The sequence below is a fragment of the Kogia breviceps genome, chromosome X (genome assembly GCF_026419965.1).
Source record: "Kogia breviceps isolate mKogBre1 chromosome X, mKogBre1 haplotype 1, whole genome shotgun sequence".
Lineage (NCBI taxonomy): Eukaryota > Metazoa > Chordata > Mammalia > Artiodactyla > Physeteridae > Kogia > Kogia breviceps.
Window position 1 is genome coordinate 98,741,208 of NC_081330.1, and position 10,818 is coordinate 98,752,025.

Consider the following 10,818-nt stretch of genomic DNA (forward strand, 5'->3'; position numbering starts at 1 on the left):
CGTTTGGGGGTGGAGAGGTTGAAGCCTCCATTCTATAGCTGGTTGGTCAGAAGCAGAGGTGACAGCTGGATTTGTGATCGGCTTCTGAAGTGGAGGAGGGGCAGTCTTGTGGGGCTGAGCCCCTTAGCCTGTGGGATGTGATTCTCCAGGTAGATAGTGTCAGAATTGAGTTGAGTTGTAGGACACCCAGCTGGTGTCAGAGAATTGCTCGGTGGTACGGGAAAAAACATACATTTTAATTAGAGCCAGAATGCTACTGTCCAACCCAGTGTTCTCTATTAAGAAATATGGAATTGAGTTCTTAGGTAGAACCCCAGACCTTCTATGAATTCTTCCTTCAAACTGGCCATTCTAATGTTAAGAAGCAAAAAACAGGGAAGATTCATCCTGGAAATACAGTTTAATTACAGACAGTCTGTGAGTGTCACCAGGCACACAGGGCAGGTGACCCCTCCTGGGATGCGGAGACCAGAAGGGCAGGTGCTTTGGATCTCTTCTTGACATTCTCTGGGAAGATGAAGAGCTGCATCTTCAACTGTTTTCTGTGTCTATTTAGAAGCAGTATTCTAATTACTTCAGACGTATTAGCTCGTCTAATCCTTACAGCAGCCCTAGAAGGAAGGTACCGTTCCCCCCAGTATACAGTTGGGAGGCCCCAGGACTTGCTGTGGTTCACACAGAAGGTTAGTGAGGCTAGTGAGTGGTGGGGCCGAGTGAAGCCAGGGCCACGCTGTTAACCAAGGCGTCTCAGACCCCTCAAACTCAGCCAGTGCTTAACAGGATTCCTCATCTCCCAAAACGACTTCCTCCTCTGGTCTTTATCTCAGATAATAGCGTCATCATTTCTCACACCCAAACTTAGCACCTCTGATTTTTTGACTGCGTCTCCTCTCTCCTCCCTGCTATCCATAAACAGTGCCTTCCTCCTTCCCACCTTATGCCTCTCAAATTGGTCTCCTTGTCTCACTGCCAAGTTCAAGCCTTTTTTTACCTCCACGTCAGTAGTGAGCACCCTTTTCTTTCTTTTTTGCATGAGTGTCAATTTAAGAACAATATACATGTTTATAAGCTGTCTTTTCCTACATAGAAAAAAAACTGTATATTCTCCCCGATAATTCGAGCATTGCTCAAGCCTGCTCTTGGTTATCCCAGGAACTTCTTTACTGCCTTTCCTGCCTCCCTCTTTCCCCCTCTACCCCACCCTTTACATGTCTGCCAGAGTTTTCTTCTTAAAAGAGTCCTAATGTGCCACTTCCCTGCTCAGAAACTTTTGACACCTCCCTTTGCATCCAAGGTCATTCCCGACCTAGCTCCCATCAAGCTCTCCAATTACATTTTCTCCCTTTCCCCACCATTCCCCACCCCACCTGCGTACCTTGCCCCCCTGCCACGCCCCCCAGCACCTTCACTGATCAGTACTCTGCACAAACTCAGACTCAGTTTTCTCCACCTCTGTTCCTTCTGTTCACAACGTTCCCTCCACACAAAATGTTCTTCCCCTGTGATTTCACCTCTCAGATTCCTACCTGAACCTTCACATGCACACATGCACACCCGCCCACACCCATGCAGCCTGTGATGTGTCCACTTGGCTAGACCATGGTACACAGATATTTGGTCAAATCCAGTCTAGATGTTGCTGTGAAGGTATTTTTCAGATGAAAATAACTTTTAGGTCAGTAGACTTTGAATAAAGCAGATAACCCTCCATAATGTACGTGGGTCGCATCCAATCAGTTGAAAGCCTTTAGAGAAAAAGACAGAGGTCCCCCAAGAAAGAGGGAATTCTGCTAGCAGAAAAGAAGGCCTTTGGACTTGAGCTGCAACAGCAGCTCCTCCCTGGGTCTCCAGCCTCTCAGCCCACCCTGTAGATTTCAGACTTGGCAGCCCCTACATCACATGAGCCAATTCCCTAAAGTCCATCTCTTGATAGACAGAAGTATAGATAGAAAGACACACACACACACACACACACACACACACACACACACACACACACACACACAGAGAACCCTATTGGTTCTGTTTCTCTGGAAAACCCTGACTAACACCCAGTTTCTCCCTGTTCTGTGCTCCTGCAACACTTTCTCTGTTTCCTTTGCTGCCTGTCTTGTGTAATATGCAATCATACACAGGTCAGTACCTCCGTGGTTACACGTCCACTGAGGGCAGAGGCAGTGTCTTTTTTTTTGGGGGGGGTGCAAGTAGTTTATTTTATTTGGAAGCAGAAATGAGAAAGTTGGGAGAGGGATGGAGGACATATGACTGTGTGTTACAGAAGTCACTTCTGCAGGCAGTGGGGGCCTCTATAGAGGCTTACTTCTACAGAGATCTCTCTGGAGCACACAGAATTCCTCTCTAATTTGCCTGTCAAAAAGACAAGACAGAGACACTTTCTTATCTGTACATCTCCATAGAGCCCAGTGCCTCTTAAAGGTCCTGCTTCACCCAGAAAAGAGATGCCTCAAAGCAGAGACAGGAGAACTGGGGAAATGGAGGGCTTGAACAGTGCAAAAAGGGAGAAAACCAACCCAGAAAGGCAACACATGTGCCAGGGGTTATGAACTCAGATGCCTCAGGGCCAGACAGGTCCTGTGGATGAAGGAAGGCAGCCAGATAGCAGACACGGGGTAGGACGTGGTGAACTAGAGGGGCAACCCCACGCAGGGCCAACCAATTATTTCCCTAGGGGAATGCAGGCCCAACGGTGCCAGGTTTTTCAAGAGAGGCTGGCCATCCAGATTTCTGTGTGAAATGCCCCAATTTTTAACTCTTGGCAGCTCATTCAGATTATTTCATGTACTGTGTGTGCCTAGAAGGTTTCAGGGCTATTGGTACTGTTCTATTTGTTAAACTGGATTGATGGGTACATGAGGGTTTGTTTTTCTTGATTCTTCTTGCCTCATAGATGTTATAAATATCCCTTTCTGTGCATTCCAAATTAAACTGAAAAATCTGTGAACCCTTTATGTGAGTTCACTTGTGCCAGTAGACCACCCATCTGCATCCTCTGCTGTATGTTAGTTTGTTGTTTTGCAAAGCTCGCAGATTAAATGAAGGCTTGTGGTTATACACCTTCTCTTGAATAATGATTGGATTAGTTAAGTGTTACTGTGTGCTGAAAATAGAAAAAGGCAGCAATGCTGTGTCTTCCACAAGAATTGTTCTGTGAAAGGAAAAATGTTGCAGCTCACCAACTGCCACCCACTCTTTCCTCTCTGGAATGTTTTTGAATCTATCATATGTTACCTTTCATACAACTTGATCTTGAATAGAAGGATATTAATTATACTGCATGAACCAAACTCTGACTCCGAACATATACATGTTCCTCTTTGCAATTTTGGTGAAGTCTGTATGTGTGTGTAATGGGGCACAATTTGTACTCAGCATCTAAGAGAGAGATCTAAATACTGGCACCATGGAGATCGTGCTGTCTTTGGTTCCCAAACTGTTCAACCTCTATTTTGAATGAAGCAACCATGACCCACTTACAGCCTGGAACAAGTTACTTCACCCTTCTGTGTCTCAGTTACCTCATTGATAAAATAAGGATGATGAGAGCCATCTCCTAAGTATCATGTGTAGGTGATTGGAAATTATTTTATCTGGGTGGAGGAAGAAAACCACTGAGAGAGGAAAATATTAAATCAAATTATTATTTTAATCATTCTGTTACCAAACCAAACTTGGGTCTGCTCCCCTGTACCAGGTTATGGTGAAGGAAAGTGCAGCGTTTATTGTAAGGAGCCATATAAGTCGTCTGGGCCAGCTAGTGCTGAAAAAACCTGAACTCCCTGATGGGTTTCAGGAAAGTATTTTTAAAGGACAGGTGAGGGAGGGAGGGAGGTCGCAGGGTATGTGATCTGCTTGTGCACGATTCTCTGATTGGTTGTTGGTGAGGTAACAGGGAGGTGTCACAGGGGTTAACATTATCAATTCTTAGGCTCCAGTAGGCCTGGGGGCTATGTCCTCATGGTCATCATGTAGTTAACATATTCCATTTGGTGGGGAGTTTTCACATCTGTAAAACAACACAGATATTATTATCTAGGTATCACCTCCCAAAGGCCCCACCTCCTTCAGAGAGGAGCTAAAGCTAAGGATATGGGGGAGGGGCCTGCCCCAGGAAGGCCCCATAGGGTCCTGCTTGGTTACAATTCAAAAGATGTTTGTTGAACACCATGATAAGAGCTGGGGGTGCGGGGGAGACAAATAAGTTTAAAACATGGCCTCTGCCATCACAGAACTGGGGAGACAAGACAAACGCACAAAAAGTCATTGATCCGGACTTCCCTGGTGGTGCAGTAGTTAAGAATCCACCTGCCAATGCAGGGGACACGAGATCGAGCCCTGGTCCGGGAAGATCCCGCATGCCGCGGAGCAACTAAGACCGTGTGCCACAACTACTGAGCCTGCATTCTAGAGCCCGCAAGCTACAACTACTGAGCACCCGTGCCACAACTACTGAAGCCCATGTGCCTAGAGCCCATGCTCCACTACAAGAGAAGCCACCGCAATGAGAAGCCCGTGCACCACAACAAAGAGTAGCCCCCACTCACCACAACTAGAGAAAGTCCTCATGCAGCAACAAAAACAGAATGCAGCCAAAAATAAATAAATAAATAATTTTAAAAGTCATTGACCCAACATGAGGCAGTATGTGGTAAATACCATCTAGACTGTGAGCTCCTCTACTGCAGGGCCTGCATTCTGTTCATCTTGTTAAATGTGGAACGAATGAATGAGTGGTGCCAAAAGTGCAATAGCTCTTCTAAGGAGGAAGATACCATGGTGGGCTAGGAAGTTCCAGAAGCCTTCAAAGTTGGAGCTTGAGTCAAACCTGGAGACATGGATAGGATTCAGATTATCAGAGGGGAGGGGAAAGGCTGTTCCTGGTACAGGTAGCTGTGGGGATGAGGGAGAAGACACCTACTATGTGGAAACTTGTGGTTGTGGGCTGGGGTGTAGGAATGGCCAGGGAATTTTTGGAAACAGTGAGTTTTAGAAACAACTGGAGGGGACAGTTTGTTCATTCACTCAACAAAACCCACAAAGCAGGAATACAGTGGTGAATGAGCAAGACTACAGTCCTTGACATCATGGAGCTGGCCATCTGTTGACTATGGTGTTTAAATGGGTGTTTAGAAAAACGGGGAGATTAAAAGGTAAGAAGAAAAAAAGAAGGGTAGATTGAGGCTGATTGTGGAGAATGAAGCATTTGGACTTTATTTTCTAAGTGGTGGAGAGCAACTAAAGATTTCTAAGCAGGGGAGTGACAGGAGGAAGTATTGCACTTGAGATATAAATCTATTGTTGTTGCTATCTTAGCTGGCACTGTTATCACAGAATGCCACAGACTGGGTAGCTTATGAACAACACACATTTACTTCTCATAGGTGCTGGAAGCTGAAGGTTCAAGATCAAGGCACCAGCAGATTTGGTGTCTGGTAAGGGTCCACTCTCTGGTTCATAGAAGAGGCCTTCTCATCATGCCTTCACATGGTGGAAGAGACAAGGGAGCTCTTGGGTTTCTTTTATAAGGGCATTGATCCCATTCATGAGGGCTCCACCCCCAGGACCTAATCACCTCCCAAAGGCCCCACCTCCTAATGCCATCACACTGGGGATTAGGCTTCAACATATGAATTTGGGAGGACACAAACTTTCAGTCTAGAGTGTAAAGGATGGGTTGGGGCAGAGAAGCTGAAGCTGGGCAGCTGGATGTCAAGTGTCCCCATACCAAACTGTGGTAGGAATAGGAAGGGAGAATATAAGGGAGCAACATCCCCAAGGGAGAACTAACAGAATGAAGTATTTTTTTTTATTTCGAATGTTCCTTTATTATATTTTTATTATGAAATACTTGAATTTATTTCTGTTTTTTTTAACATCTTTATTGGAGTATAACTGCTTTACAATGGTGTGTTAGTTTCTGCTTTACAACAAAGTGAATCAGTTATACATATACATATGTTCCCATATCTCTTCCCTCTTGCGTCTCCCTCCCACCCTCCCTATCCCACCCCTCTAGGTGGTCACAAACCACCAAGCTGATCTCCCTGTGCTATGCGGCTGCTTCCCACTAGCTATCTATTTTATGTTTGGTAGTGTATATATGTCCATGCCACTCTTTCACTTTGTCACAGCTTACCCTTCCCCCTCCCCATATCCTCAAGTCCGTGCTCTAGTAGGTCTGTGTTTTATTCCCGTCCTACCCCTAGTCTCTTCATGACATTTTTTTTTCTTAGATTCCAAAAAAATATGGAACGCTTCACGAATTTGCGTGTCATCCTTGCGCAAGGGCCATGCTAATCTTCTCTGTATCATTCCAGTTTTAGTATATGTGCTGCCGAAGCGAGCACCAGAATGAAGTATTGATTAGACATAAGAACAGAAAGCATTCTCACATTTTGAGCCTCAAGTATTTGTTATAATGATAATTTGATTAGGCCTTCTACTTAAAAAATTCTTGGGGGAAAACTGTGGCCTAAACCACTGGTTCAATCCTCTCTTCTCACTTAAGAATCACTAGGTTCCTCCCAAATGTGTCACTGGACATACTCTTCTAGGTACCTGGGTAGGGAACATCATACTTTACTTGGAATATAGGCCACTGCATTTCTTCGAAGAGTCAGTGCAAAATGAGGCAGCTTGTCATGTGAGTCAAGTCCTTTAAGCTTCTCGGATGAATGTTGCTATATTAAGACCAAGGACTGTTATGCAACAAGACCCAGCTACACCTTTCCTTGATGCCTGAACTTCTCAGTGAAGACCACCTGTTGAACTAACAGGTGTCTTTTTTTTTTTGGTACGCGGGCCTCTCACTGTTGTGGCCTCTCCCATTGCAGAGCACAGGCTCTGGACGCGCAGGCTCAGCAGCCATGGCTCACGGGCCCAGCCGCTCTGCGGCATGTGGAATCTTCCCGGACCGGGGCACGAACCCGTGTCCCCTGCATCGGCAGGCGGACTCTCAACCACTGCGCCACCAGGGAAGCCCAATTTTTGAAAAATGTTCACATCCAGGGGTGAATTCTCCGTTAATCTCATAGGATCTCAGTTTGAGTATTAGTCACTGGGGGATGTAGAAAGAATATTCTAGAAAATGAACCAGTGGTAATTTTCACGAGAAGAATGCATGGAAGTGTTTTTACAAAATACACTATGACCTGTATATAGCTAGAATAATAGTAGGATTTCAACTGGTCCATAACTGACAGTCCCTCAGAAACTGTATGAAAGAGGCATGCAAAGATCAGCTTTCCCACCTCCCCCGGCCAGAGCACATGCTCTATGTTGGGCTCCCGCAGCCTGGCTCCCACAGCCTGCTTTCCATCCCTTACCACATGTCGATGGAAGGCATGTGCTCCATGTCCCCATCCCCACTAAACTGTGAACACTTGACGGCAACTGTACTTTATTCCGTTTCAGATCAGTAGTACCTGGCACTGAACCTGGAACATAGTAGGTGCTCAATAAAAACATTGGATGGATGGATGGTTGGACAGACAGATGGATGAAATATGTACATGCCCTTATTTGGCATGGAATTCAGGGCAGGCCAGGAGATCACTATATATATTTTTTAACTTTAAAATGAAACCACATCAAAATTTCAAACTTTGCTCTGCCAAAGACCCTGGTAAGAAGAAAAAGAGACAAGTTAACAACTGGGAGAAAATATTTACAAATCATACATCTGACAAAGTACTTGTATCTACAATATAAAGAACTCTCAAAACTTAATGATAATAAATAATCCAATCAGAAACTAGACAAAAGACATGAACAGATATTTCACTGAAGAGAGTATACAGATGGCAAATGAGCACATGAAAAGTTGTTCAACATCATTAGCCATTACAGAAATACACATTAAAACCACAATGAGATAGTACCACACACCTATCAGAATGGCTGGGGGCTTCTCTGGTGGTGCAGTGGTTGGGAATCCGCCTGACAATGCAGGGGACACAGGTTTGAGCCCTGGACTGGGAAGATCCCATGTGCCGCGGAGCAACTGAGCTTATGCACCACAGCTACTGAGCCTGTGCTCTGGAGCCCACGAGCCACAACTACTGAAGCCCGCGAGCCTAGAGCTCGTGCTCCGCAATAAGAGAAGCCACTGCAATGAGAAGCCCGTGCACTGCAACAGAGAGTAGCCCCTGCTCGCCGCAACTAGAGAAAGACCGCATGCAGCAACGAAGACCCAACGCAGCCAAAAATAAATAAATAAAAATACAAAAAAGCTTATGTATCAGAATGGCTGAAATTTAAAAAAATCATCACAACACCAAATGCTGGAGAGGATGCAGAGAAACAGAATCTCTCTTATGTTGCTGGTGGGAATGTAAAACGATGCAGCAACTCTGGAAAACAGTTGGGCAGGTTCTTTTAAAACTAAGAATGGGATTTCATGGTGGTCCAGTGGTTAAGACTCTGTGCTTCCACTGCAGGGAGCACAGGTTCTATCCCTGGTCAGGGAAGTTCCACATGCTGTGTGGTGTGGCCAAAAATTTAAAAAATAATTTAAAAAATTTAAAAAATTAAAAAAATAAAAAAATAAAAATGGACTTACTGTACTACCCAGCCCTTGCACTCAGGCATTTTCCCCAGAGAAATGAAAACTTGTTTTCACACAGAAACTTCTACACAAACAATCATAGCAGCTTTATTTGTAATAGTCAAAGACCGAAAGCTACCCAAATGTCTTTCAATGGGTCACTGGTTAAACTATGGTACATCCATACCATGGAATACTACTCAACAATAAAAAGAACAAACTATTGAATTATGGACTCAATGTTTGTGTCCCTCTCCCAAAGTTGATATGTTGAAGCCCTAGTCCCCCCGCCCACAGTGAGATGATGTTTGGAGGTGGGGCCTTTGGGAGGTCATTAGGTTTAGATGAGGTTTTGAGGGTGGGACCCTCATGATGGGATTGGTGCCCTTATAAAAAGAGCAAGAGACACCAGAGTGTGCTTGCGCTCGCTGTCCCTCTCTCTCCCTCCCTTCCCTGCCATCCTACTCATAGGGAAAGGCCACGTGAGGACATAGCAAAAAGGCAGCTGTCTGCAAGCCAGGAAAAGGGCCTTCACCAAGAACTGAATCTGCCATATCTTGATCTTGGACTTCCAGCCTCCAGAACTGTGAGAAATAAATGTCTATTGTTTAAGCCACCCAGTCTGTTGTATTTTGTTATAGCCACCTAAGCTAAGACATATTGGACATATCACAACTAGATGGACATATCTTCAGGAAATTATGTTGAGTGAAAAAAAAAAAGCCAATCTCAAAAGGATACATACTGCATGGTTCCATTTGTATAACCTTAATGGAATAACATAATTCTAGAGATGGAGAATGGCTTAGTATTGCCAGGGGGTTGGGATGGGGCAGGTAAGAGGGAAGGGTGTGGCAGTAAAGGAATAACCTGAGGGAGCCTTGTGGAGATGGTAGAGCTCAGCGTCTTGATCACAGTGGTGGTTACACAAAGCTACACATGTGATAGCTTTGCACAGAGCCATACACACACATACACACACACACACGCACACACAAATGAGTGCATGTAAAACTGATGAAATCTGAATAAAATCTGTGGACTGTACATTTCCTGATTTTCATTTTGTACTGTTATGCAGTTTCCTGTGAATCTATAATTATTTCAAAATTAAAAGTTTTTATGCACCTGAAACTAATATAAAATTGTAAATCAAACTATTACTTCAATTTAAAATTTTTTTCTAATTTAAAAAAGATTGTTTTCTAAAAAAGAAACCAGTTAGCATTTCTGACTTACAACTTTGTTTTTTCTTTATGTACTCCCTCTCTTTTAAATACTGCTTCTTATGTGTGATTTGTGAGAATCTTGAGGCAATTAAAATATATCTAGAGGCTTCAAAGGTGCCTTTAAAGATGTAATCCTTTTGTTATTATTTTGTGGTGGTAAAGGTGGGAGCCGATTTCTTTTAAAGGCCTGATACCAATCCCCTCTCCTTTCCTTTCTTCCTGGTTAGTGAAATCAATCATCGCCTTCCTCCCTGGTAAACTCTTCTGACAAATGTTGGGTGAAGTGTTTTCTGAGGATCCTGGAAGATGAATAGAGAGTGTCCAGAAATGTAAACTAGTCAGTAACATATGTGCTGAAGTTTCCTCTTGTCATTTCCCCCAAAGGTTTATTGGACAATCATGCTCTTCAGTTAACCTAACTTTAATAGCAGGCTGGGCTCCTTACTTGGTGGTTAATTAACCATCACAAGTTTGTATTATTTCTTGACCTCATCACAAGGACAGCTGGAGAACTGTGTTAGTCCTTTCAGGCTGCTATAACAAAATACCACAGACTGGGTGACATAAACAACAGACATTTATTTCTCACAGTTCTGGAGTCTGGAAGTCCAAGATCAAGGTGCTGGCAGATTTGGTGCCTGGTGAGAACCCATTTCTTAGTCCCAAAAGATCATCTTCTTGCTGTGTCCTCACTTGACGCAAGGGGCTAGGGAGCTCTCTGGGGTCTCTTTTTACAAGGGCACTAATCCCATTCATAAGGGCTCTGCCCTCATGACCTAATCACCTCCCAAAGGCCCCAGCTCCTAATTTCATCACCTTGGGAGTTGGAATTTCAACATTAGGAGGAACATTTCTCCTAGGTCCTCCAGTTGAGGGGACCCAGCAGCGGTTGGATGGGGAAGCAGAGAGAAAAGAAAGGCAAGTCCCCTTAGGAAAAATGTTTCTTGAGAAAGATCTGGGAGTCTGTGGCTGTGGGGGCGGGATCAGGCCTTTCCTTGTTCTGCTTCTGGTTTCCCTGCCATCGGC

At 44.4% G+C, this 10,818-nt stretch overlaps 1 non-coding gene across 1 annotated transcript; it reads right to left on the bottom strand.

Moving 5' to 3' along the window:
- Positions 1-6,258: 6,258 nt before the first annotated feature.
- On the bottom strand, positions 6,259-6,365 carry LOC131749103 (U6 spliceosomal RNA). The gene has a single exon (XR_009333211.1). It is a non-coding gene; the product is annotated as a U6 spliceosomal RNA (small nuclear RNA).
- Between the last annotated feature and the right edge of the window lie 4,453 nt (positions 6,366-10,818).